The sequence below is a fragment of the Oncorhynchus masou genome, chromosome 27 (assembly GCF_036934945.1).
Source record: "Oncorhynchus masou masou isolate Uvic2021 chromosome 27, UVic_Omas_1.1, whole genome shotgun sequence".
NCBI lineage: Eukaryota > Metazoa > Chordata > Actinopteri > Salmoniformes > Salmonidae > Oncorhynchus > Oncorhynchus masou.
This window is the reverse complement of record NC_088238.1, coordinates 7,297,273-7,323,708: the sequence shown is the minus strand read 5'-3', so window position 1 is coordinate 7,323,708 and position 26,436 is coordinate 7,297,273. Positions and strand designations below refer to the sequence as shown.

Below are 26,436 nucleotides of genomic sequence, written 5' to 3'. Positions count from 1 at the left end.
AGTACATGCTGATCCAGTTAGCAGCAGGTCCCACTGTGAGTCTCACTCAGCACAATGAGCAGAATACAGAGTGTTCTAGAGTCTCACTCAGCACAATGAGCAGAATACAGAGTGTTCTAGAGTCTCACTCAGCACAATGAGCAGAATACAGAGTGTTCTAGAGTCTCACTCAGCACAATGAGCAGAATACAGAGTGTTCTAGAGTCTCACTCAGCACAATGAGCAGAATACAGAGTGTTCTAGAGTCTCACTCAGCACAATGAGCAGAATACAGAGTGTTCTAGAGTCTCACTCAGCACAATGAGCAGAATACAGAGTGTTCTAGAGTCTCACTCAGCACAATGAGCAGAATACCAAGTGTTCTAGAGTCTCACTCAGCACAATGAGCAGAATACAGAGTGTTCTAGAGTCTCATTCAGTACAATGAGCAGAATACCAAGTGTTCTAGAGTCTCACTCGGCACAATGAGCAGAATACAGAGTGTTCTAGAGTCTCACTCAGCACAATGAGCAGAATACCAAGTGTTCTAGAGTCTCACTCAGCACAATGAGCAGAATACCAAGTGTTCTAGAGTCTCACTCAGCACAATGAGCAGAATACAGAGTGTTCTAGAGTCTCACTCAGCACAATGAGCAGAATACAGAGTGTTCTAGAGTCTCATTCAGTACAATGAGCAGAATACCAAGTGTTCTAGAGTCTCACTCGGCACAATGAGCAGAATACAGAGTGTTCTAGAGTCTCACTCAGCACAATGAGCAGAATACCAAGTGTTCTAGAGTCTCACTCAGCACAATGAGCAGAATACCAAGTGTTCTAGAGTCTCACTCAGCACAATGAGCAGAATACAGCGTGTTCTAGAGTCTCACTCAGCACAATGAGCAGAATACAGAGTGTTCTAGAGTCTCACTCGGCACAATGAGCAGAATACAGAGTGTTCTAGAGTCTCACTCAGCACAATGAGCAGAATACAGAGTGTTCTAGAGTCTCACTCAGCACAATGAGCAGAATACCAAGTGTTCTAGAGTCTCACTCAGCACAATGAGCAGAATACCAAGTGTTCTAGAGTCTCACTCAGCACAATGAGCAGAATACAGCGTGTTCTAGAGTCTCACTCAGCACAATGAGCAGAATACCAAGTGTTCTAGAGTCTCACTCGGCACAATGAGCAGAATACAGAGTGTTCTAGAGTCTCACTCAGCACAATGAGCAGAATACAGAGTGTTCTAGAGTCACACTCAGCACAATGAGCAGAATACAGAGTGTTCTAGAGTCTCACTCAGCACAATGAGCAGAATACAGAGTGTTCTAGAGTCTCACTCAGCACAATGAGCAGAATACCAAGTGTTCTAGAGTCTCACTCGGCACAATGAGCAGAATACAGAGTGTTCTAGAGTCTCACTCAGCACAATGAGCAGAATACAGAGTGTTCTAGAGTCACACTCAGCACAATGAGCAGAATACAGAGTGTTCTAGAGTCACACTCAGCACAATGAGCAGAATACAGAGTGTTCTAGAGTCTCACTCAGCACAATGAGCAGAATACCAAGTGTTCTAGAGTCTCACTCAGCACAATGAGCAGAATACAGAGTGTTCTAGAGTCACACTCAGCACAATGAGCAGAATACAGAGTGTTCTAGAGTCACACTCAGCACAATGAGCAGAATACAGAGTGTTCTAGAGTCTCACTCAGCACAATGAGCAGAATACAGAGTGTTCTAGAGTCTCACTCAGCACAATGAGCAGAATACCAAGTGTTCTAGAGTCTCACTCAGCACAATGAGCAGAATACAGCGTGTTCTAGAGTCTCATTCAGTACAATGAGCAGAATACAGCGTGTTCTAGAGTCTCACTCAGTACAATGAGCAGAATACCGAGTGTTCTAGACTGTCACTCAGCACAATGAGCAGAATGCAGAGTGTTCTAGAGTCTCACTCAGCACAATGAGCAGAATACAGAGTGTTCTAGAGTCTCACTCAGCACAATGAGCAGAATACAGAGTGTTCTAGAGTCTCACTCAGCACAATGAGCAGAATACAGAGTGTTCTAGAGTCTCACTCAGCGCAATGAGCAGAACACCAAGTGTCCTATGAATGATCATTATGTTTTTTCCTCATTTAAAACGTCCTGTTTCTGGCACTTAAAGCTCATCATGAACGCAGTGAGAGAGAAAATCAAATGTGTGAATTCCTATTGACAGTGTGTGTGCATGGTGTATAATGTGTATGCACGATTGTGGTAATGAGTTGCATTAGTTTGCTTGTGTTGTGTGTGTGTGTGTGTGTGTGTGTGTGTGTGTGTGTGTGTGTGTGTGTGTGTGTGTGTGTGTGTGTGTGTGTGTGTGTGTGTGTGTGTGTGTGTGTGTGTGTAGCCTATGAGGGTATGGCTGGGGTCCATAAGCAGTGGCTGCTGTTCAGTGATGATAGCCCCCCCCGCCCCCCTGTCTTCACATGACATCCCAGTAATCCCCGACCCCCCTCCATGCATTCCACAAAGCCTAATGTACTGGAGCAATGGAGGATGCTGAGACAAGCACTCATCTGGAGCCCAAAGACAGGAGGTCTTTGTGGGGAGGACAAAGGTATTCTCTTCCTGGTCCTGTCAGACACTACTACTGTTGTTGTCTTCCTGTCAGGCACTACTACTGTTGTTGTCTTCCTGTCAGAGACTACTACTGTTGTTGTCTTCCTGTCAGACACTACTACTGTTGTTGTCTTCCTGTCAGGCACTACTACTGTTGTTGTCTTCCTGTCAGAGACTACTACTGTTGTTGTCTTCCTGTCAGGCACTACTACTGTTGTTGTCTTCCTGTCAGACACTACTACTGTTGTTGTCTTCCTGTCAGACACTACTACTGTTGTTGTCTTCCTGTCAGAGACTACTACTGTTGTTGTCTTCCTGTCAGAGATACTACTACTGTTGTTGTCTTCCTGTCAGAGACTACTACTGTTGTTGTCTTCCTGTCAGAGACTACTACTGTTGTTGTCTTCCTGTCAGAGACTACTACTGTTGTTGTCTTCCTGTCAGAGACTACTACTGTTGTTGTCTTCCTGTCAGAGACTACTGGTGTTGTTGTCTTCCTGTCAGAGACTACTGGTGTTGTGTTCCTGAGACTACTGGTTCTGTTCATGCTGCCGTCTGATGGTTATTTCAGCAGTGGATCCGATAACTGTCTGTTGTCTCTGTACTAGGAGAGGGACAGTAAAGACCGGGAAACGTGTTCAGTCTACAGAGCATTCAGAAAGTATTCAGACTCCTGCCCTTGTTCACCACATGTTGTTACGTTACAGCCTTATTTTAAAACGGATTAAATTAAACTAAATTCCTCATCAACCTAGACTTTTTTTTTTTTTTTTATGTTTGCAAATTTATATACAAAAAATATGTACATACGTGTTCAGACCCTTTTCATCATGTTTCCATTGATCATCCTTGAGATGTTTCTACAACTTGATTGGAGTCCACCTGGAGTAAATTCTATTGATTGGACATGATTTGGAAAGGTACACACCTGTCTATATAAGGTCCCACAGCTGACAGTGCATTTCAGAGCAATAACCAAGCCATGAGGTCGAAGGAATTGTCCGTAGAGCTCCGGGACAGGATTTTGTCAAGGCACAAATCTGGGGAAGTGCACCAAAACATTTCTGCAGTATTGAAGGTCCCCGAGAACACAGTTGCCTCCATTATTGTCAAATGGAAGAAGTGTGGAAACACCAAGACTCTTCCTAGAGCCTCTCAGCCAAACTGACCAATCGGGGGAGAGGGGCCTTGGTCAGGGAGGTGACCAAGAACCCAATGTTAATTTTGACAGAGCCCCAGAGTTTCTCTGTGGAGATTTGCAGAACCTTCCAGAAGGACAACCATCTCTGCAGCACTCCACCAATCAGGCCTTTATGGTAGAGTGGCCAGACGGAAGCCACTCCTCAGTAAAAGACACATGACAGCCCGCTTGGAGTTTCCCAACAGGCACCTAAAGACTCTCAGACCATGAGAAACAAGGTTCTCCGGTCTGATGAAACCAAGTTTGAACTCTTTGGCCTGAATGCCAAGCGTCACGTCTGGAGGAAACCTGGCACCATCCCTACGGTGAAGCATGGTGGCGGCATCATGCTGTGGGGATGTTTTTCAGAAGCAGGGACTGGGAGACTAGTTCGGATCGAGGGAAAGATGAAACGAGAAAAGTACAGCGAGATCCTTGATGAAAACCTGCTCCAGAGAGCTCAGGACCTCAGACTGGGGTGGAGGTTCACCTTCCAACAGCACGACAACACTAACAGGATTGGCTTGGGGACAAGTCTCTGAATGTCCTTGAGTGGCCCAGCCAGAGTCCGGACTTGAACCAGATCGAACATCTCTAGAGACCTGAAAATAGCTATGCAGCAACGCTCCCCATCCAACCTGAAGAAGAAGACTCCAGGCTGCCAAAGGTGCTTCAACAAAGTACTGAGTAAAGGGTCTGAATACTTGTGTAAATATAATATGTCAGTTTTTATTTTGAATAAATTTACAAAAATGTGTGAATAGTTTTTTTACCCCTCATCAATCTACACACAATACCCCATATTGACATCACAATACCTTATAATGACATCACAATACCCATATTGACATCACAATACCCATATTGACATCACAATACCCCATATTGACATCACAATACCCCATAATGACATCACAATACCCCACATTGACATCACAATACCCCACATTGACATCACAATACCCCATATTGACATCACAATACCCCATAATGACAAAGCAAATCTTGTTTTTTAGAGATGTTTTGCTAATTTTTAGAAAATGTAAAAAAATATATATATACATCACAGGCTGTAACGTAACAAAATGTGGAAAATGTAAGTGGTCTGAATACTTTCCCGAATGCACAGTGTATATAAATATATATATGTAATTTACACACTCAACGGTCAGTTTATTAGGTACACCACCCAGTTCATGAAAATGGATGCTCCTTCAGACAGTGAGTCAAGTGGCTGTGGCTTGCTATATATAGCAGGCAGACAGGCATCGAGGCATTCAGTTACTGTTTTACGTTATAATGAGCAAAATGAGTGACCTGAGCGACCTTGAGTGTTGTTTGATCATCAGTGGCAGGTGCACCTGTTCCAGTCTCTCAGAAACGGCCCCCTGGGCATTTCCACACACGACGGTGTCTAGGGTTTACAGAGAACGGTGCGACAAACAAAAACATCCAGTCTCTCAGAAACGGCCCCCTGGGCATTTCCACACACGACGGTGTCTAGGGTTTACAGAGAACGGTGCGACAAACAAAAAACATCCAGTCAGCGGTAGTCCTGTGGGTGGGAAACACCTCGTTGATGAGATGCAAGCGAACAGGCGGACCACAAAACAACGGAGTAGTTCAACAGTGGTGCGCAGAAGGACATGTCTCGTCGGTCCTTGTCACGGATTGGCTATTGCAGCAGACGACCACCCTGGGTTCCTATCAGCTGAAAACAAGAAGAAGCTGCTCCAGTGGGCGGGCCATCACCAACACTGGACTATCAGGGTGTAGAAAAACACCTCCTGGACCGACGAATCTCGGTTCCTGTTTAGTCCTGCTGATGGCAGAGTCAGGATTTGGAGTAAGCAGCACGAGTCCATGGTCCCATCCTGCCTGGTGTCAACGGGACAGGCTGGTGGAGGTGGTATCTACAGCAACTGCACGATGCCATCGCGTCAGCATGGACCAACGTCCCCTTAGAACGTTTCCCGACTTGTAGAATCCACGCCGCAAAGAATTCAGGCTGTTCTGGAAGCCAAGGAGGGTCCGACCCGGTACTAGATGGGTTAATAAAGTGTCCTGTGTATATATACAGTATATATATTTGTACGAATTTCAGTCATTTACTTTTCATTTAACGTTATCTCAGAGCATCATGAGAACTATTATTATTATTATTTTTTTTTACCTTTATTTTACTAGGCAAGTCAGTTAAGAACAAATTCTTATTTTCAATGACGGCCTAGGAACAGTGGGTTAACTGCCTGTTCAGGGGCAGAACGACAGATTTGTACCTTGTCAGCTCGGGGATTTGAACTTGCAACCTTTCGGTTACTAGTCGAACGCTCTAACCACTAGGCTACCTATGACGGTATTGGCTTCTCTACTGGAGCTCAAGGCCAGAGTGGTGTACTCTTCATCATGTACTCTGTGTTTGTGAGTGCTGTCGTAGGACTGATGTGGTGTTGGATGTGTGTCTGTTGTTTTGGACGCTTGGATTCACTTCCTTGTCGTTATCCTCTCAATGTCTTGTTTGAGTCCTATCAAGGGATGTTGTGTGGTTGTGAGTGCTATTTGTCTCCTTGGTGGTTGTAGTGCTATCTGACTCCTTGGTCCTGGTGAGGGGGTTGTTGACTGTGTGGTTGTAGTGCTATCTGACTCCTTGGTCCTGGTGAGAGGGTTGTTGACTGTGAGTAGTGCTATCTGACTCCTTGGTCCTGGTGAGAGGGTTGTTGACTGTGTGGTTGTAGTGCTATCTGACTCCTTGGTCCTGGTGAGAGGGTTGTTGACTGTGTGGTTGTAGTGCTATCTGCCTCATTGGTCCTGGTGAGAGGGTTGTTGACTGTGTGGTTGTAATGCTATCTGTCTCCTTGGTCCTGGTGAGGGGGTTGTTGACTGTGTGGTTGTTGTGCTATCTGACTCCTTGGTCCTGGTGAGAGGGTTGTTGACTGTGTGGTTGTAGTGCTATCTGACTCCTTGGTCCTGGTGAGGGGGTTGTTGACTGTGTGGTTGTTGTGCTATCTGACTCCTTGGTCCTGGTGAGATGTTTGTTAATTAACTGTGTGGTTGTGAGTGCTACAGTAGTCATCCCAACCCAGTAGCTGACAGTGTCTTTCCCTGCCTTGTTGTTCTCCAGATGAGGGGCCATACACAAAGCACTCCAACCCCTCCAGGCCACCGGATGGAGCGCTGGCCATCAGGAGGCAGAGTATCCCAGGTAAGGATACATAACCTCTGACCTCTGACCCCTCACTGCGCCTTGACTTTTAATCTCTCACCTCTGAACCCTAACCTGATTGTCCCCAAACGTGATCGACCCATCACCCCTTACCTGATTGGACACTCCTCACCTAATACCTCCCAGCTACTACCTAACCCACACCTCCCAATGATTAACCCCTCCCCTCACCAGTCCTTTCCTAGGGCACTAAGCAGTTCAATGCACACTTCAATATGTTGTGATCCCTTACCTGCCTGTACCTGTCCTTACCTCACCTGACCCTCTGCCCTTCACACCCGTAAATGTCTCTCTTTGCCTCTGAAACAAACGGTCTGTACTTCAACAATAGAAAACCTTTACAAACATGCTCTAAATGTCTTGAACAGAATATATTGAACACTTTTACACGGACTCAGTGAGCTCTATCAGAATGTGTTGTTATCTCGTGGACTCAGTGAGCTCTATCAGATTGTGTTGTATCTCATGGACTCAGTGAGCTCTATCAGAATGTGTTGTTATCTCATGGACTCAGTGAGCTCTATTAGAATGTGTTGTTATCTCATGGACTCAGTGAGCTCTATTAGAATGTGTTGTATCTCATGGACTCAGTGAGCTCTATCAGAATGTGTTGTATCTCATGGACTCAGTGAGCTCTATCAGAATGTGTTGTTATCTCATGGACTCAGTGAGCTCTATCAGAATGTGTTGTTATCTCGTGGACTCAGTGAGCTCTATCAGAATGTGTTGTTATCTCATGGACTCAGTGAGCCCTATCAGAATGTGTTGTTATCTCGTGGACTCAGTGAGCTCTATTAGAATGTGTTGTTATCTCGTGGACTCAGTGAGCTCTATCAGAATGTGTTGTTATCTCATGGACTCAGTGAGCTCTATTAGAATGTGTTGTATCTCATGGACTCAGTGAGCTTTATCAGAATGTGTTGTTATCTCGTGGACTCAGTGAGCTCTATCAGAATGTGTTGTATCTCATGGACTCAGTGAGCTCTATTAGAATGTGTTGTATCTCATGGACTCAGTGAGCTCTATCAGAATGTGTTGTTATCTCATGGACTCGGTGAGCTCTATCAGAATGTGTTGTTATCTCGTGGACTCAGTGAGCTCTATCAGAATGTGTTGTTATCTCATGGACTCAGTGAGCTCTATCAGAATGTGTTGTTATCTCATGGACTCAGTGAGCTCTATCAGAATGTGTTGTTATCTCGTGGACTCAGTGAGCTCTATTAGAATGTGTTGTTATCTCATGGACTCGGTGAGCTCTATCAGAATGTGTTGTTATCTCATGGACTCGGTGAGCTCTATCAGAATGTGTTGTTATCTCGTGGACTCAGTGAGCTCTATTAGAATGTGTTGTTATCTCATAGACTCAGTGAGCTCTATCATAATGTGTTGTTATCTCATGGACTCAGTGAGCTCTATCAGAATGTGTTGTTATCTCATGGACTCAGTGAGCTCTATCAGAATGTGTTGTTATCTCATGGACTCAGTGAGCTTTATCAGAATGTGTTGTTATCTCATAGACTCAGTGAGCTCTATCAGAATGTGTTGTATCTCATGGACTCAGTGAGCTCTATCAGAATGTGTTGTATCTCATGGACTCAGTGAGCTCTATCAGAATGTGTTGTTATCTCATGGACTCAGTGAGCTCTATCAGAATGTGTTGTTATCTCATGGACTCAGTGAGCTCTATCAGAATGTGTTGTATCTCATGGACTCAGTGAGCTCTATCAGAATATGTTGTTATCTCATGGACTCGGTGAGCTCTATCAGAATGTGTTGTATCACATGGACTCAGTGAGCTCTATTAGAATGTGTTGTTATCTCATGGACTCAGTGAGCTCTATCAGAATGTGTTGTTATCTCATGGACTCAGTGAGCTCTATCAGAATGTGTTGTTATCTCATGGACTCAGTGAGCTCTATTAGAATGTGTTGTTATCTCATGGACTCAGTGAGCTCTATCAGAATATGTTGTTATCTCATGGACTCGGTGAGCTCTATCAGAATGTGTTGTATCTCATGGACTCAGTGAGCTCTATCAGAATGTGTTGTTATCTCATGGACTCAGTGAGCTCTATTAGAATGTGTTGTTATCTCATGGACTCAGTGAGCTCTATCAGAATGTGTTGTTATCTCATGGACTCAGTGAGCTCTATCAGAATGTGTTGTATCTCATGGACTCAGTGAGCTCTATCAGAATGTGTTGTTATCTCATGGACTCAGTGAGCTCTATCAGAATGTGTTGTATCTCATGGACTCAGTGAGCTCTATCAGAATGTGTTGTATCTCATGGACTCAGTGAGCTCTATCAGAATGTGTTGTTATCTCATGGACTCAGTGAGCTCTATTAGAATGTGTTGTTATCTCATGGACTCAGTGAGCTCTATCAGAATGTGTTGTTATCTCATGGACTCAGTGAGCTCTATTAGAATGTGTTGTATCTCATGGACTCAGTGAGCTCTATTAGAATGTGTTGTTATCTCATGGACTCATTGAGCTCTATCAGAATGTGTTGTATCTCATGGACTCAGTGAGCTCTATCAGAATGTGTTGTTATCTCGTGGACTCAGTGAGCTCTATTAGAATGTGTTGTATCTCATGGACTCGGTGAGCTCTATTAGAATGTGTTGTATCTCATGGACTCAGTGAGCTCTATTAGAATGTGTTGTATCGCTGGGAGCCAACTCTCTGAGCAACAGATTACTGGGCATGTGTTGCGTCTCCTGGCCTCGTCTGAGAGTTATTAACAAGCTGTTCTGTCAACAACAACAACAACAACGCCAGGCTCAGCTCCAGAGCGAGATAAAAGTGATATCCTTCACTGCCGATTCAGAGCCACGCTGCTATTATACACACGGGCCTCGTTGGCTTCAGAGAGAGAGAGAGTTTAGTCAGGGACACACCGGGGGATGGATAGAGATGTTTGGATCTGTTTGCGAAAGAGGGAGATAGTGAATATGTTTTTTGTTAAAGGGGGAGATAGTGAATATGTTTTTTGTTAAAGGGGGAGATAGTGATTATGTTTTTTGTTAAAGGGGGAGATAGCGATGATGTTTTTTGCGAAAGAGGGAGATAGTGATTATGTTTTTTGTTAAAGGGGGAGATAGTGATTATGTTTTTTGTTAAAGGGGGAGATAGCGATGATGTTTTTTGCGAAAGAGGGAGATAGTGATTATGTTTTTTGTTAAATGGGGAGATAGTGAATATGTTTTTTGTTAAAGGGGGAGATAGCGATGATGTTTTTTGCGAAAGAGGGAGATAGTGATTATGTTTTTTGTTAAAGGGGGAGATAGCGATTATGGTTTTTGCGAAAGAGGGAGATAGTGATTATGTTTTTTTGTTAAAGGGGGAGATAGTGATGATGTTTTTTGTTAAAGGGGGAGATAGCGATGATGTTTTTTGTTAAAGGGGGAGATAGTGATTATGTTTTTTTTGTTAAAGGGGGAGATAGCGATTATGTTTTTTTTGTTAAAGGGGGAGATAGCGATTATGTATGTGTTTTTTTAGCCAGTCCCTGTCCGTAATCTTTTGTCTGGAGGCACTAAGGGCATCATAACCATCTCCTGAAGTCATCAGCCCTGAGGTCAGTCTGATCGCTATAGCAACAAGAGGTCAGTCTGATCGCTGTAGCAACAAGAGGTCAGTCTGGTCGTGCTCTGTAATCTGTGATGTTAAAGAAGGGGGAGTGTGTGTGTGTGGGGGGGGGTCTTCTATCCACAAGGATAGTCTAAATTATCCTTCATTAGACAAAGGCTATTTAAAGCTTAGGGGTTAAGCTTAGGGTTAAGATTTAGGTTAGAATTATAGTTAGGTTTTAGGTTAGAATTAGAGTTAGGTTTTAGGTTAGAATTAGGGTTAGGTTTTAGGTTAGAATTAGGGTTCGGTTTTAGGTTAGAATTAGAGTTAGGTTTTAGGTTAGAATTAGGGTTAGGTTTTAGGTTAGAATTAGGGTTAGGTTTTAGGTTAGAATTAGGGTTAGGTTTTAGGTTAGAATTAGGGTTAGGTTTTAGGTTAGAATTAGAGTTAGGTTTTAGGTTAGAATTAGAGTTGGGGTTAGGTTTTAGGTTAGAATTAGGGTTAGGTTTTAGGTTAGAATTAGAGTTAGGTTTTAGGTTAGAATTAGAGTTAGTTTTTAGGTTAGAATTAGGGTTAGGTTTTAGGTTAGAATTAGAGTTAGGTTTTAGGTTAGAATTAGGGTTAGGTTTTTGGTTCGAATTAGGGTTAGGTTTTAGGTTAGAATTAGAGTTAGGTTTTAGGTTAGAATTAGAGTTAGGTTTTAGTTTAGAATTAGAGTTAGGTTTTAGGTTAGAATTAGGGTTAGGTTTTAGGTTAGAATTAGGGTTAGGTTTTAGGTTAGAATTAGAGTTAGGTTTTAGGTTAGAATTAGAGTTAGGTTTTAGGTTAGAATTAGAGTTAGGTTTTAGGTTAGAATTAGGGTTAGGTTTTAGGTTAGAATTAGGGTTAGGTTTTAGGTTAGAATTAGGGTTAGGTTTTAGGTTAGAATTAGGATTAGGTTTTAGGTTAGAATTAGGTTTAGGTTTTAGGTTAGAATTAGGGTTAGGTTTTAGGTTAGAATTAGGGTTAGGTTTTAGGTTAGAATTAGAGTTAGGTTTTAGGTTCGAATTAGGGTTAGGTTTTAGGTTCGAGTTAGGTTTTAGGTTAGAATTAGAGTTAGGTTTTAGGTTAGAATTAGAGTTAGGTTTTAGGTTAGAATTAGAGTTAGGTTTTAGGTTAGAATTAGGGTTAGGTTTTAGGTTAGAATTAGGGTTAGGTTTTAGGTTAGAATTAGGGTTAGGTTTTAGGTTAGAATTAGGGTTAGGTTTTAGGTTAGAATTAGGGTTAGGTTTTAGGTTAGAATTAGGGTTAGGTTTTAGGTTAGAATTAGAGTTAGGTTTTAGGTTAGAATTAGAGTTAGGTTTTAGGTTAGAATTAGAGTTAGGTTTTAGGTTAGAATTAGGGTTAGGTTTTAGGTTAGAATTAGGGTTATGTTTTAGGTTAGAATTAGGGTTAGGTTTTAGGTTAGAATTAGAGTTAGGTTTTAGGTTAGAATTGGGGTTAGGTTTTGGGTTAGAATTAGGGTTAGGTTTTAGGTTAGAATTAGAGTTAGGTTTTAGGTTAGAATTGGGGTTAGGTTTTGGGTTAGAATTAGGGTTAGGTTTTAGGTTAGAATTAGGGTTAGGGTTAGGAGTTACGGGTTAAGGTTGGGTTACCTGCAATGCTTAGGGTTAGGGTTTAGGGGTTAGGGTTAGGGGTTATAGAAAATAGGATTTTAGGGTACGGGTTAGATTTAGGGTTGCAATTATGGTTAGGGTTAGGTTTTCGGGTTGGAGGTTAGTGAAAGTAGGAATTTGAATAGAATAACTAAATCAATTTTAAGTCCCCACGAGGATAGAATAGCAAAATGTGTGTGTGTGTGTGTGTGTGTGTGTGTGTGTGTGTGTGTGTGTGTGTGTGTGAGAGAGAGAGACACAGAGAGAGAGACACAGAGAGAGAGATAGAGAAAGAGTGTATTGAAACAGTGTAACAACAGTATTACCATAATATCCACTAGAGGTCGACCGATTTTGATTTTTCAACGCCGATACCGATTATTGGAGGACCAAAAAAGCCGATACCGATCAATCGGCCAATTTGTTTATTTATGTATTTGTAATAATGACAATTACAACGATACTGAATGAGCACTTATTTTATGTTCAATTTGGTTTAAATAATGCAAAAACAAAGTGTTGGAGAAGAAAGTAAAAGTGCAATATGTGCCATGTAAGAAATCTAACGTTTCAGTTCCTTGCTCAGAACATGAGAACATATGAATGCTGGTGGTTCCTTTTAACATGAGTCTTCAATATTCCCAGGTAAGAAGTTTTAGGTTGTAGAGTTATTATAGGAATTATAGGACTATTTCTCTCCATACCATTTGTGTTTCTTTAACCTTTGACTATTGGATGTTCTTATAGGCACTTTAGTATTGCCAGTGTAACAGTATAGCTTCCGTCCCTCTCCTCGCTCCTCCCCGGGCTCGAACCAGCAACACAACAACAACAGCCACCATCGAAGCAGCATTACCTATGCAAAGCAAGGGGAACAACTACTAGAAGGCTCAGAGAGAGTGACGTTTGAAACGCTATTAGCGCGCGCTAAACTAGCTACCCATTTCACTTCGGTTACACCAGCCTCATCTGGTTCAGGGAACTGTTTCAGTACCCTCTGTTGGTTCAGGGGGCTGTTTCAATACCCTCTGTTGGTTCAGGGGGCTGTTTCAATACCATCTGTTGGTTCAGGGGGCTGTTTCAATACCCTCCGTTGTATCAGGGGACTGTATCAATACCCTCTGTTGTATCAGGGGACTGTATCAATACCCTCTGTTTGTTCAGGGGGCTGTTTCAATACCCTCTGTTGGTTCAGGGGGCTGTTTCAATACCCTCTGTTGGTTCAGGGTGCTGTATCAATACCCTCTGTTGGTTCAGGGGGCTGTTTCCTCTTTGGTACTTCAATTTGACCTGTTATATAGATGTGATGTATCAGGTTAGAGTTATGGTGTTTGTGTTTTATAGCTAGTTCCTGTTTAGTCCAACGCTCTAACCACTCGGCTACCCTGCCGCCCCAGGTTAGAGTTATGGTGGTTGTGTTTTATAGCTACTTCCTGTTTAGTCCAACGCTCTAACCACTCGGCTACCCTGCCGCCCCAGGTTAGAGTTATGGTGGTTGTGTTTTATAGCTAGTTCCTGTTTAGTCCAACGCTCTAACCACTAGGCTACCCTGCCGCCCCAGGTTAGAGTTATGGTGTTTGTGTTTTATAGCTAGTTCCTGTTTAGTCCAACGCTCTAACCACTAGGCTACCCTGCCGCCCCAGGTTAGAGTTATGGTGTTTGTGTTTTATAGCTAGTTCCTGTTTTATTTGTTTTGATGAAACCAGTGTTATAGGAAATGATAACTCAGATATTTTTGCGAGACGACAGATAGAAGGTGTCAACGACTACGTGATTTTTTTAAACATACATTAAATGCAGAACCAACTATGAAACACTCTTTCACTCTTTCTCTCTCTTTCTCCTAACAGACTTAATGCATTCTGCAAGTCTTGTCTTGAATTTCTGAAGCACTTGTTGATTCAAATATATTTGTTTGCACAGCTGACTTCCTCCTCTCCTCGCCCACACACAGTGAGATGACGGGAGAGAGAGAGAGAGCGATCGTGAGAGGTCAAAGGTGACAGGGACAGAAAGAACTCAAGAAAGAGAGAGAGAGATGTGTGTTCTGACTACCTACCTGTCTGTCTGTCACTCTGGTGCTGTGGGAGAGGTGGGCGACAGTCTGTCTGTCTGTCCCTCTGGAGCTGTGGGAGAGGTGTGTGTTCTGACTACCTGTCTGTCTGTCTGTCTCTCACTCTGGTGCTGTGGGAGACAGTCTGTCTGTCTGTCTGTCCCTCTGGTGCTGTGGGAGAGGTGTGTGTTCTGACTACCTGTCTGTCTGTCACTGGTGCTGTGGGAGAGATGTGAGACAGTCTGTCTGTCTGTCCCTCTGGTGCTGTGGGAGGTGTGGGAGGTTTGGGAGAGGTGGAGAAGTTGGAGAAGAGACAAGATGGGAGGTAAACACAGTCAGATCCTCAGAGGAGAGAGAACAGAGGAGAGAGAACAGAGGAGAGAGAACAGAGGAGAGAGAACAGAGAACAGAGAAGAGAGAGAGAACAGAGAAGAGAGAGAGAACAGAGAATAGAGAGCGAGAACAGAGAATAGAGGAGAGAGAAGAGAGGAGAGAGAAGAGAGGAGAGAGAAGAGAGGAGAGAGGAGAGAGAAGAGAGGACAGAGAAGAGAGGAGAGAGAAGAGAGGACAGAGAAGAGAGGAGAGAGAAGAGAGGACAGAGAACAGAGGAGAGAGAACAGAGGAGAGAGAACAGAGGAGAGAGAACAGAGGAGAGAGAACAGAGGAGAGAGAACAGAGGAGAGAGAACAGAGGAGAGAGAACAGAGGAGAGATAACAGAGGAGAGATAACAGAGAACAGAGAAGAGAGGAGAAAGAAGAGAGGAGAAAGAAGAGAGGAGAAAGAACAGAGAAGAGAGAACAGAGGAGAGAGAACAGAGGAGAGAGAAGAGAGAACAGAGAAGAGAGAGAGAACAGAGAAGAGAGAGAGAACAGAGAATAGAGAGCGAGAACAGAGAAGAGAGAAGAGAGAAGAGAGAAGAGAGGAGAGAGAAGAGAGGAGAGAGAGGAGAGAGAAGAGAGAAGAGAGAACACAGAAGAGAGGAGAGAGGAGAGAGAAGAGAGGAGAGAGAAGAGAGGAGAGAGAAGAGAGGACAGAGAAGAGAGGAGAGAGAACAGAGGAGAGAGAACAGAGGAGAGAGAACAGAGGAGAGAGAACAGAGGAGAGAGAACAGAGAGAGCAGCAGAAAGCAAAACATCTCTGTTAGATCCAGAAACCATTCATCCTCTCTGGTACACATGTTAACCTGTATAAATATCTCCTCGTCTCTTAGAGACGAGCACCAATGACAGGAACACCCTGCAGGGCATACGGTATGCTGGCTCTAAGTTCAGGCAGCCATAGAAGCTGAGATTAGTTGGAAAAGGTCCCTCCTATATCATTTGTGTCCGAGATCACCATTTCAGGGCCAGTGGCCTTTCTCTACTGCTGATTGATGCTCAGTGTTCACCTTATATCAACTCTAGCATGTTGTAAACTGGGCTGATTGATGCTCAGTGGTCACCTCATATCAACTCTAGCATGTTGTAAACTGGGCTGATTTGGTTCAGTGGTCACCTTATATCAACTCTAGCATGTTGTAAACTGGGCTGATTGATGCTCAGTGGTCACCTCATATCAACTCTAGCATGTTGTAAACTGGGCTGATTGATGCTCAGTGTTCACCTCATATCAACTCTAGCATGTTGTAAACTGGGCTGATTGATGCTCAGTGGTCACCTCATATCAACTCTAGCATGTTGTAAACTGGGCTGATTGATGCCCAGTGGTCACCTCATATCAACTCTAGCATGTTGTAAACTGGGCTGATTGATGCTCAGTGGTCACCTCATATCAACTCTAGCATGTTGTAAACTGGGCTGATTGATGCTCAGCGGTCACCTCATATCAACTCTAGCATGTTGTAAACTGGGCTGATTTGGCTCAGTGGTCACCTCATATCAACTCTAGCATGTTGTAAACTGGGCTGATTTGGCTCAGTGGTCACCTCATATCAACTCTAGCATGTTGTAAACTGGGCTGATTGATGCTCAGCGGTCACCTCATATCAACTCTAGCATGTTGTAAACTGGGCTGATTGATGCTCAGCGGTCACCTCATATCAACTCTAGCATGTTGTAAACTGGGCTGATTGATGCTCAGTGGTCACCTCATATCAACTCTAGCATGTTGTAAACTGGGCTGATTGATGCTCAGCGGTCACCTCATATCAACTCTAGCATGTTGTAAACTGGGCTGATTTGGCTCAGTGGTCACCTCATATCAACTCTAGCATGTTGTAAACTGGGCTGATTGATGCTCAGCGGTCACCTCATATCAACTCTAGCATGTTGTAAACTGGGCTGATTTGGCTCAGCGGTCACCTCATATCAACTCTAGCATGTTGTAAACTGGGCTGATTTGGTTCAGTTCAGATTACCAGGCACAGCAGCGAATCTTCAGAAAGGGGAACCGAGGCCCCGGGTCCCCTCTCTTCCATCCTGTTTGTCCCCCTCGCACACACACACGCACACGCACACGCACACGCACATGCACACACACACACACACACACACTCCTTCCCCTCCCCATCACAACTCTGCCAGCCAGCTAGCTAGCGCTTCCGATTAGCCGCAAACCCGCTAGCACGGAAATGACTTCAGCTGTGCACGGATACCCCCCCCCCCCCCCACGACTACCCCAACACCAAACTCCTTTTCTCCATCCTGAAGCCCCCTTTGGCATTCTCATCAATATGCAAATGACCAAGTTAACATTTAATTGAAGGGTAGAATGGCTTGGTCTTTTCCAATGATATGCTTAGTGGGCGACAGACACTGACAGGACAGGCTGCCTAGCTTGTACCTGAACTACATCTCAAATGGCACGCTGTCCCCTATATATGTCCCCTATATATGTCCCCTATATATGTCCCCTATAAATGTCCCCTATATATGTCCCCTATAAATGTCCCCTATATATGTCCCCTATAAATGTCCCCTATAAATGTCCCCTTTAAATGTCCCCTATATATGTCCCCTATATATGTCCTCTATATATGTCCCCTATATATGCCCCCTATATATGTCCCCTATATATGTCCCCTATATATGCCCCCTATATATGTCCCCTATATATGTCCCCTATAAATGTCCCCTATAAATGTCCCCTATATATGTATCCTATATATGTCCCCTATATATATGTCTCATATATATGTCTCATATATATGTGTCCTATATATGTCCCCCATATATGTTCCCTATATATGTCCCCTATAAATGTCCCATATACATGTCCCCTATATATGTCCCTTATATATATATGTCTCATATATATGTCCCCTATATATGTGCCCTATATATGTCCCCTATATATGTCCCCTATAAATGTCCCCTATATAGTGCACTACTTTTGATAGATCTGAGGCCAGTGGTTTGTAGTGTAGTAACCATGTTGTAGTGTAGTAACCATGTTGTAGTGTAGTAACCATGTGGTAGTGTAGTAATCATGTGGTAGTGTAGTAACCATGTTGTAGTGTAGTAACCATGTTGTAGTGTAGTAACCATGTGGTAGTGTAGTAACCATGTTGTAGTGTAGTAACCATGTTGTAGTGTAGTAATCATGTGGTAGTGTAGTAGCCATGTTGTAGTGTAGTAACCATGTTGTAGTGTAGTAACCATGTTGTAGTGTAGTAACCATGTTGTAGTGTCCAGGGGTTTGTAGTGTAGTAACCATGTGGTAGTGTAGTAACCATGTTGTAATGTAGTAACCATGATGTAGTGTAGTAACCATGTTGTAGTGTCCAGTGGTGTGTAGTGTAGTAACCATGTTGTAGTGTAGTTACCATGTTGTAGTGTAGTAACCATGTTGTAGTGTAGTAACCATGTTGCAGTGTAGTGTCCAGGGGTTTGTAGTGTAGTAACCATGTTGTAGTGTAGTAACCATGTTGTAGTGTAGTTACCATGTTGTAGTGTCCAGTGGTGTGTAGTGTAGTAACCATGTTGTAGTGTAGTAACCATGTTGGAGTGTAGTAACCATTTTGTAGTGTAGTTACCATGTGGTAGTGTAGTAACCATGTTGTAGTGTAGTAACCATGTTGCAGTGTCCAGGGGTTTGTAGTGTAGTAACCATGGTGTAGTGTAGTAACCATGTGGTAGTGTAGTAACCATGTTGTAGTGTAGTAACCATGTTGTAGTGTAGTAACCATGTTGTAGTGTAGTAGCCATGCTGTAGTGTAGTAACAATGTTGTAGTGTAGTAACCATGTTGTAGTGTAGTAACCATGTTGGAGTGTAGTAACCATGTTGGAGTGTAGTAACCATGTTGTAGTGTAGTAACCATGTTTTAGTGTAGTAACCATGTGGTAGTGTAGTAACCATGATGTTGTGTAGTAACTATGTTGTAGTGTAGTAACCATGTTGTAGTGTAGTAACCATGTTGTAGTGTAGTAACCATGTTGTAGTGTAGTTCCCATGTTGTAGTGTAGTAACCATGTTGTAGTGTAGTAACCATGTTGTAGTGTAGTAACCATGTGGTAGTGTAGTAACCATGTGGTAGTGTAGTAACCATGTGGTATTGTAGTAACCATGTTGTAGTGTAGTAACCATGTGGTATTGTAGTAACCATGTTGTAGTGTCTAGGGGTTGGTAGTGTAGTAACCATGTTGTAGTGTAGTAACCATGTGGCAGTGTAGTAACCATGTGGTAGTGTAGTAACCATGTTTTAGTGTAGTAACCATGTTTTAGTGTAGTAACCATGTGGTAGTGTAGTAACCATGATGTTGTGTAGTAACTATGTTGTAGTGTAGTAACCATGTGGTAGTGTAGTAACCATGTTGTAGTGTAGTAACCGTGTTGTAGTGTAGTTACCATGTTGTAGTGTCCAGGGGTTTGTAGTGTAGTAACCATGTTGTAGTGTAGTAACAATGTTGTAGTGTAGTAACCATGTTGTAGTGTCCAGGGGTTTGTAGTGTAGTAACCATGTTGTAGTGTAGTTACCATGTTGTAGTGTAGTTACCATGTTGTAGTGTCCAGGGGTTTGTAGTGTAGTAACCATGTTGTAGTGTAGTAACCATGTTGTAGTGTAGTAACCATGTTGTAGTGGAGTAACCATGTGGTAGTGTAGTAACCATGTTGTAGTGTAGTAACCATGTTGTAATGTCCAGGGGTTTGTAGTGTAGTAACCATGTTGTAGTGTAGTAACCATGTTGTAGTGTAGTAACCATGTTGTAGTGTAGTAACCATGTTGTAGTGTAGTAACCATGTTGTTGTGTAGTAACCATGTTGTAGTGTAGTAACCATGTTGTAGTGTAGTTTCGGGGTTTGTAGTGTAGTAACCATGTGGTAGTATAGTAACCATGTGGTAGTGTAGTAACCATGGTGTAGTGTAGTAACCATGTTGTAGTGTAGTAACCGTGTTGTAGTGTAGTTCCCATGTTGTAGTGTAGTTACCATGTTGTAGTGTCCAGGGGTATGTAGTGTAGTAACCATGTTGTAGTGTAGTAACCATGTTGTAGTGTCCAGGGGTTTGTAGTGTAGTAACCATGTTGTAGTGTAGTTACCATGTTGTAGTGTAGTTACCATGTTGTAGTGTCCAGGGGTTTGTAGTGTAGTAACCATGTTGTAGTGTAGTAACCATGTTGTAGTGTAGTTACCATGTTGTAGTGTAGTAACCATGTTGTAGTGTCCAGGGGTTTGTAGTTTAGTAACCATGTTGTAGTGTAGTAACCATGTTGTAGTGTAGTAACCATGTTGTAGTGTCCAGTGGTGTGTAGTGTAGTAACCATGTTGTAGTGTAGTTACCATGTTGTAGTGTAGTAACCATGTTGTAGTGTAGTAACCATGTTGCAGTGTAGTGTCCAGGGGTTTGTAGTGTAGTAACCATGTTGTAGTGTAGTAACCATGTTGTAGTGTAGTAACCATGTTGTAGTGTAGTTACCATGTTGTAGTGTCCAGTGGTGTGTAGTGTAGTAACCATGTTGTAGTGTAGTAACCATGTTGGAGTGTAGTAACCATTTTGTAGTGTAGTTACCATGTGGTAGTGTAGTAACCATGTTGTAGTGTAGTAACCATGTTGCAGTGTCCAGGGGTTTGTAGTGTAGTAACCATGGTGTAGTGTAGTAACCATGTGGTAGTGTAGTAACCATGTTGTAGTGTAGTAACCATGTTGTAGTGTAGTAGCCATGCTGTAGTGTAGTAACAATGTTGTAGTGTAGTAACCATGTTGTAGTGTAGTAACCATGTTGTAGTGTAGTAACCATGTTGTAGTGTAGTTCCCATGTTGTAGTGTAGTAACCATGTTGTAGTGTAGTAACCATGTTGTAGTGTAGTAACCATGTGGTAGTGTAGTAACCATGTGGTATTGTAGTAACCATGTTGTAGTGTAGTAACCATGTGGTATTGTAGTAACCATGTTGTAGTGTCTAGGGGTTGGTAGTGTAGTAACCATGTTGTAGTGTAGTAACCATGTGGTAGTGTAGTAACCATGTGGTAGTGTAGTAACCATGTTCTAGTGGAGTAACCATGTGGTAGTGTAGTAACCATGTTGTAGTGTAGTAGCCATGTTGTAGTGTAGTAACCATGTTGTAGTAGAGTAACCATGTGGTAGTGTAGTAACCATGTTGTAGTATAGTAACCATGTTGTAGTGTCCAGGGGTTTGTAGTGTAGTAACCATGTTGTAGTGTAGTAACCATGTTGTAGTGTAGTAACCATGTTGTAGTGTAGTAACCATGTTGTAGTGGAGTAACCATGTGGTAGTGTAGTAACCATGTTGTAGTGTAGTAACCATGTTGTAGTGTCCAGGGGTTTGTAGTGTAGTAACCATGCTGTAGTGTAGTAACCATGTTGTAGTGTAGTAACCATGTTGTAGTGTAGTAACCATGTTGTTGTGTAGTAACCATGTTGTAGTGTAGTAACCATGTTGTAGTGTAGTTTCGGGGTTTGTAGTGTAGTAACCATGTGGTAGTATAGTAACCATGTGGTAGTGTAGTAACCATGTTGTAGTGTAGTAACCATGTTGTAGTGTAGTAACCGTGTTGTAGTGTAGTTCCCATGTTGTAGTGTAGTTACCATGTTGTAGTGTCCAGGGGTTTGTAGTGTAGTAACCATGTTGTAGTGTAGTAACAATGTTGTAGTGTAGTAACCATGTTGTAGTGTCCAGGGGTTTGTAGTGTAGTAACCATGTTGTAGTGTAGTTACCATGTTGTAGTGTAGTTACCATGTTGTAGTGTCCAGGGGTTTGTAGTGTAGTAACCATGTTGTAGTGTAGTAACCATGTTGTAGTGTAGTTACCATGTTGTAGTGTAGTAACCATGTTGTAGTGTCCAGGGGTTTGTAGTTTAGTAACCATGTTGTAGTGTAGTAACCATGTTGTAGTGGAGTAACCATGTGGTAGTGTAGTAACCATGTTGTAGTGTAGTAGCCATGTTGTAGTGTAGTAACCATGTTGTAGTGGAGTAACCATGTGGTAGTGTAGTAACCATGTTGTAGTGTAGTAACCATGTTGTAGTGTCCAGGGGTTTGTAGTGTAGTAACCATGTTGTAGTGTAGTAACCATGTTGTAGTGTATTAACCATGTTGTAGTGTAGTAACCATGTTGTAGTGGAGTAACCATGTGGTAATGTAGTAACCATGTGGTAGTGTAGTAACCATGTTGTAGTGTCCAGGGGTTTGTAGTGTAGTAACCATGTTGTAGTGTAGTAACCATGTTGTAGTGTAGTAACCATGTTGTAGTGTAGTAACCATGTTGTAGTGTAGTAACCATGTTGTTGTGTAGTAACCATGTTGTAGTGTAGTAACCATGTTGTAGTGTAGTTTCGGGGTTTGTAGTGTAGTAACCATGTGGTAGTATAGTAACCATGTGGTAGTGTAATAACCATGTTGTAGTGTAGTAACCGTGTTGTAGTGTAGTAACCGTGTTGTAGTGTAGTTCCCATGTTGTAGTGTAGTTACCATGTTGTAGTGTCCAGGGGTTTGTAGTGTAGTAACCATGTTGTAGTGTAGTAACCATGTTGTAGTGTAGTAACCATGTTGTAGTGTAGTAACCATGTTGTAGTGTAGTAACCATGTTGTTGTGTAGTAACCATGTTGTAGTGTAGTTTCGGGGTTTGTAGTGTAGTAACCATGTGGTAGTATAGTAACCATGTGGTGGTGTAGTAACCATGTTGTAGTGTAGTAACCATGTTGTAGTGTAGTAACCATGTTGTAGTGTAGTAACCATGTGGTAGTGTAGTAACCATGTTGTAGTGTAGTAACCATGTTGTAGTGTAGTAACCATGTTGTAGTGTAGTAACCATGTTGTAGTGTAGTAACCATGTCGTAGTGTAGTAACCATGTTGTAGTGTAGTTTCGGGGTTTGTAGTGTAGTAACCATGTGGTAGTGTAGTAACCATGTTGTAGTGTAGTTTCGGCGTTTGTAGTGGAGTAACAACCATTGATGTGTGTCTGGACTATATCTCCTGGAAGGATGAAATAGAATGAATAAATAACGTTTTTTTAATTAAAATATGTCGGTGATTATTTGAACATGTTGGTAACCAGTTGTATAAAAGTGACAATGCCCAGGAAGACAGTGTTTTGGAGGATAATATATTGGCACAGTTTGCCGGCCCTCGACAAGCCAATGTACTGTATCCTCCAAACACCAGTTTATCACTTCACTAAACAGTAGACAGAGAGTTAAAGGAGGACAGAGGAGGACAGGGTTCATGTCCTCTGTTCCTTGGTGTCACTTCATCACGGGGTTTTAAAGTGTCCTGGACAGTATCCCTGCTGTGTGCTGTTCTCAGGGCCATCTGTCAGGCCTGCTCACTGGGGAAATGACTGAGCAGGAGAAGGACATTTTGTCTGACGCAGTCCCCCTGTCTCACTGTCCTCTAACGCTACTATCACACAGGACAGGAACGGGCACAGAGGAGAGGATATCACCTATGGGGGGGGGGGGGTAGGACATAGGTAAGGGCAGAGGAGGAGAGAGGAGAGGAGAAGGAGGAGAGGAGGAGGAGGAGAGAGGAGAGGAGAAGGAGGAGAGAGGAGAGGAGAAGGAGGAGAGGAGAAGGAGGAGAGAGGAGAGGAGGAGGAGAAGGAGGAGAGGGGAGAAGGAGGAGAGAGGAGAAGGAGGAGAGGAGGATAGAACATAGGTAAGGGCAGAGGAGTAGGAGAGAGGAGAGGAGAAGGAGGAGATTGGAGGAGGAGGTGATTAGAGGAGGAGAGTGGAGGAGAGGACAAGGCTAGAGGAGAGAGGGGGAGGAGAGTGGAGGAGAGGACAAGGCTAGAGGAGAGAGGGGGAGGAGGAGGAGAGAGGAAGAGAGTGGATGAGGAGAGAGGAGGTGGAAAGATGAGAGGATGAGGTGGAGGAGGAGGAGAGAGGAAGAGAGTGGATGAGGAGAGAGAAGGAGAGAGGAGGTGGAAAGAGGAGAGTAGGAGGTGGATGAGGAGGAGAGAGGAAGACAGTGGATGAGGAGAGAGAAGGAGAGAGGAGGAGGAGAGAGAGACAGAGGCTTGTTTCTCTCTCTTGATCATATCTCTCACCACTCACCTCCATTCTAAGAGGCTTATCCACATTCTGAACAGACAGGAATATAACCCAGCAGATCACAGCCTGGTCTGTGGGGTTTTGGAACAGAGAGACAGTTTGTCTCTTCACAGTGGGATGCACAATGCATTCACCCTCCAGTGTTCACAGAACCATAGTTGACTGGTTATGTTGACGAAGACCCTCCAGACTGTCTCAGATTGTAGTGGTTAGATATTACTGGTTATGTTGATGAAGGACCTCCAGACTGTCTCAGATTGTAGTGGTTAGATATGACTGGTTATGTTGACGAAGACCCTCCAGACTGTCTCAGATTGTAGTGGTTAGATATGACTGGTTAAGTTGATGAAGGACCTCCAGACTGTCTCAGATTGTAGTGGTTAGATATGACTGGTTATGTTGATGAAGGACCTCCAGACTGTCTCAGATTGTAGTGGTTAGATATGACTGGTTATGTTGACGAAGACCCTCCAGACTGTCTCAGATTGTAGTGGTTAGATATGACTGGTTATGTTGATGAAGACCCTCCAGACAGACTGTCTCAGATTGTAGTGGTTAGATATGACTGGTTATGTTGATGAAGACCCTCCAGACAGACTGTCTCAGATTGTAGTGGTTAGATATGACTGGTTAAGTTGATGAAGGACCTCCAGACTGTCTCAGATTGTAGTGGTTAGATATGACTGGTTATGTTGATGAAGACCCTCCAGACAGACTGTCCTCTCCTCATTCCCCTCAACCATCCCCACCCCCCTCTCCTCCCTATCCCTTCCCCTCCCCCTCTCATCCATCCCTCCCCCTCTCATCCATCCCTCCCTCCTCTCTTCTCCTCCCTCCTCCTCTTCTCGCCTCCCTATCTCTCCTCTCATCTATCCCTATATCTCCCATTCCCCTATCCCTCGCCCTCTGCTCCCATCACTCCCCTCCCTCCCTCCCTCCCTCCCTCCCTCCCTCCCTCCCTCCCTCCCTCCCTCCCTCCCTCCCTCCCTCCCTCCCTCCCTCCCTCCCTCAGGGTCAGCTGGTTGTGTGATGGGGGTGACAGGTTGCTCCACCTGGGTCATTAGAATGTTGACACACTGCAGATGGATGGATATGGGGATCTGACATCTCCTGGTGTGTGTGTGTGTGTGTGTGTGTGTGTGTGTGTGTGTGTGTGTGTGTGTGTGTGTGTGTGTGTGTGTGTGTGTGTGTGTGTGTGTGTGTGTGTGTGTGTGTGTGTGTGTGTGTGTGTGTGTGTGTGCATTCCCCTCACACATCTCCACCTCACCCCTTGCAGGAAGGCACTCTCGAGGTTAAGAGTGTTGGAGCTTATGGCTGAATTAGCGAGCTGCTGTTCTTCTCTGTTTCCAATAAAACCCTGTTCTCTGAAAGACATCTCCTCCCCAACATGGCAGTTGGACAGACACAGAGACATCCACAACCCTGTCCTCTGATCGTCTCCAGACAGACACAGAGACATCCACAACCCTGTCCTCTGATAGTCTCCAGACAGACACAGAGACATCACAACCCTGTCCTCTGATCGTCTCCAGACAGACACAGAGACATCCACAACCCTGTCCTCTGATAGTCTCCAGACAGACACAGAGACATCCACAGCCCTGTCCTCTGATCGTCTCCAGACAGACACAGAGACATCCACAACCCTGTCCTCTGATCGTCTCCAGACAGACACAGAGACATCCACAACCCTGTCCTCTGATCGTCTCCAGACAGACACAGAGACATCCACAACCCTGTCCTCTGATCGTCTCCAGACAGACACAGAGACATCCACAACCCTGTCCTCTGAGTGTCTCCAGACAGACACAGAGACATCCACAACCCTGTCCTCTGATCGTCTCCAGACAGACACAGAGACATCCACAACCCTGTCCTCTGATCGTCTCCAGACAGACACAGAGACATCCACAACCCTGTCCTCTGATCGTCTCCAGACAGACACAGAGACATCCACAACCCTGTCCTCTGATCGTCTCCAGACAGACACAGAGACATCCACAACCCTGTCCTCTGATCGTCTCCAGACAGACACAGAGACATCCACAACCCTGTCCTCTGATCGTCTCCAGACAGACACAGAGACAATCCACAACCCTGTCCTCTGATCGTCTCCAGACAGACACAGAGACATCCACAACCCTGTCCTCTGATCGTCTCCAGACAGACACAGAGACATCCACAACCCTGTCCTCTGATCGTCTCCAGACAGACACAGAGACATCCACAACCCTGTCCTCTGATCGTCTCCAGACAGACACAGAGACATCCACAACCCTGTCCTCTGATCGTCTCCAGACAGACACAGAGACATCCACAACCCTGTCCTCTGACAGTCTCCAGACAGACACAGAGACATCCACAACCCTGTCCTCTGATCGTCTCCAGACAGACACAGAGACATCCACAACCCTGTCCTCTGATCGTCTCCAGACAGACACAGAGACATCACAACCCTGTCCTCTGATCGTCTCCAGACAGACACAGAGACATCCACAACCCTGTCCTCTGAGTGTCTCCAGACAGACACAGAGACATCCACAACCCTGTCCTCTGATCGTCTCCAGACAGACACAGAGACATCCACAACCCTGTCCTCTGAGTGTCTCCAGACAGACACAGAGACATCCACAACCCTGTCCTCTGATCGTCTCCAGTTGGACTGAGACAGACAGACAGACAGACAGACAGACAGACAGACAGACAGACAGACAGACAGTGTCCCCTATGGGCCCTGGTCTAA

The 26,436-nt window shown here is 43.9% G+C and overlaps 1 protein-coding gene across 1 annotated transcript in view; it reads left to right on the top strand.

Moving 5' to 3' along the window:
* The first annotated feature begins 6,879 nt into the window (after nucleotides 1-6,879).
* Nucleotides 6,880-26,436, top strand: part of LOC135516570 (glutamate receptor-interacting protein 1-like) — an 82,012-nt gene continuing 62,455 nt past the window's right edge. Inside the window, exon 1 of the mRNA XM_064940921.1 lies at nucleotides 6,880-6,962. The gene's annotated coding sequence lies outside the window, so the exon portion shown is untranslated. The remainder of the gene's footprint in view (nucleotides 6,963-26,436) is intronic.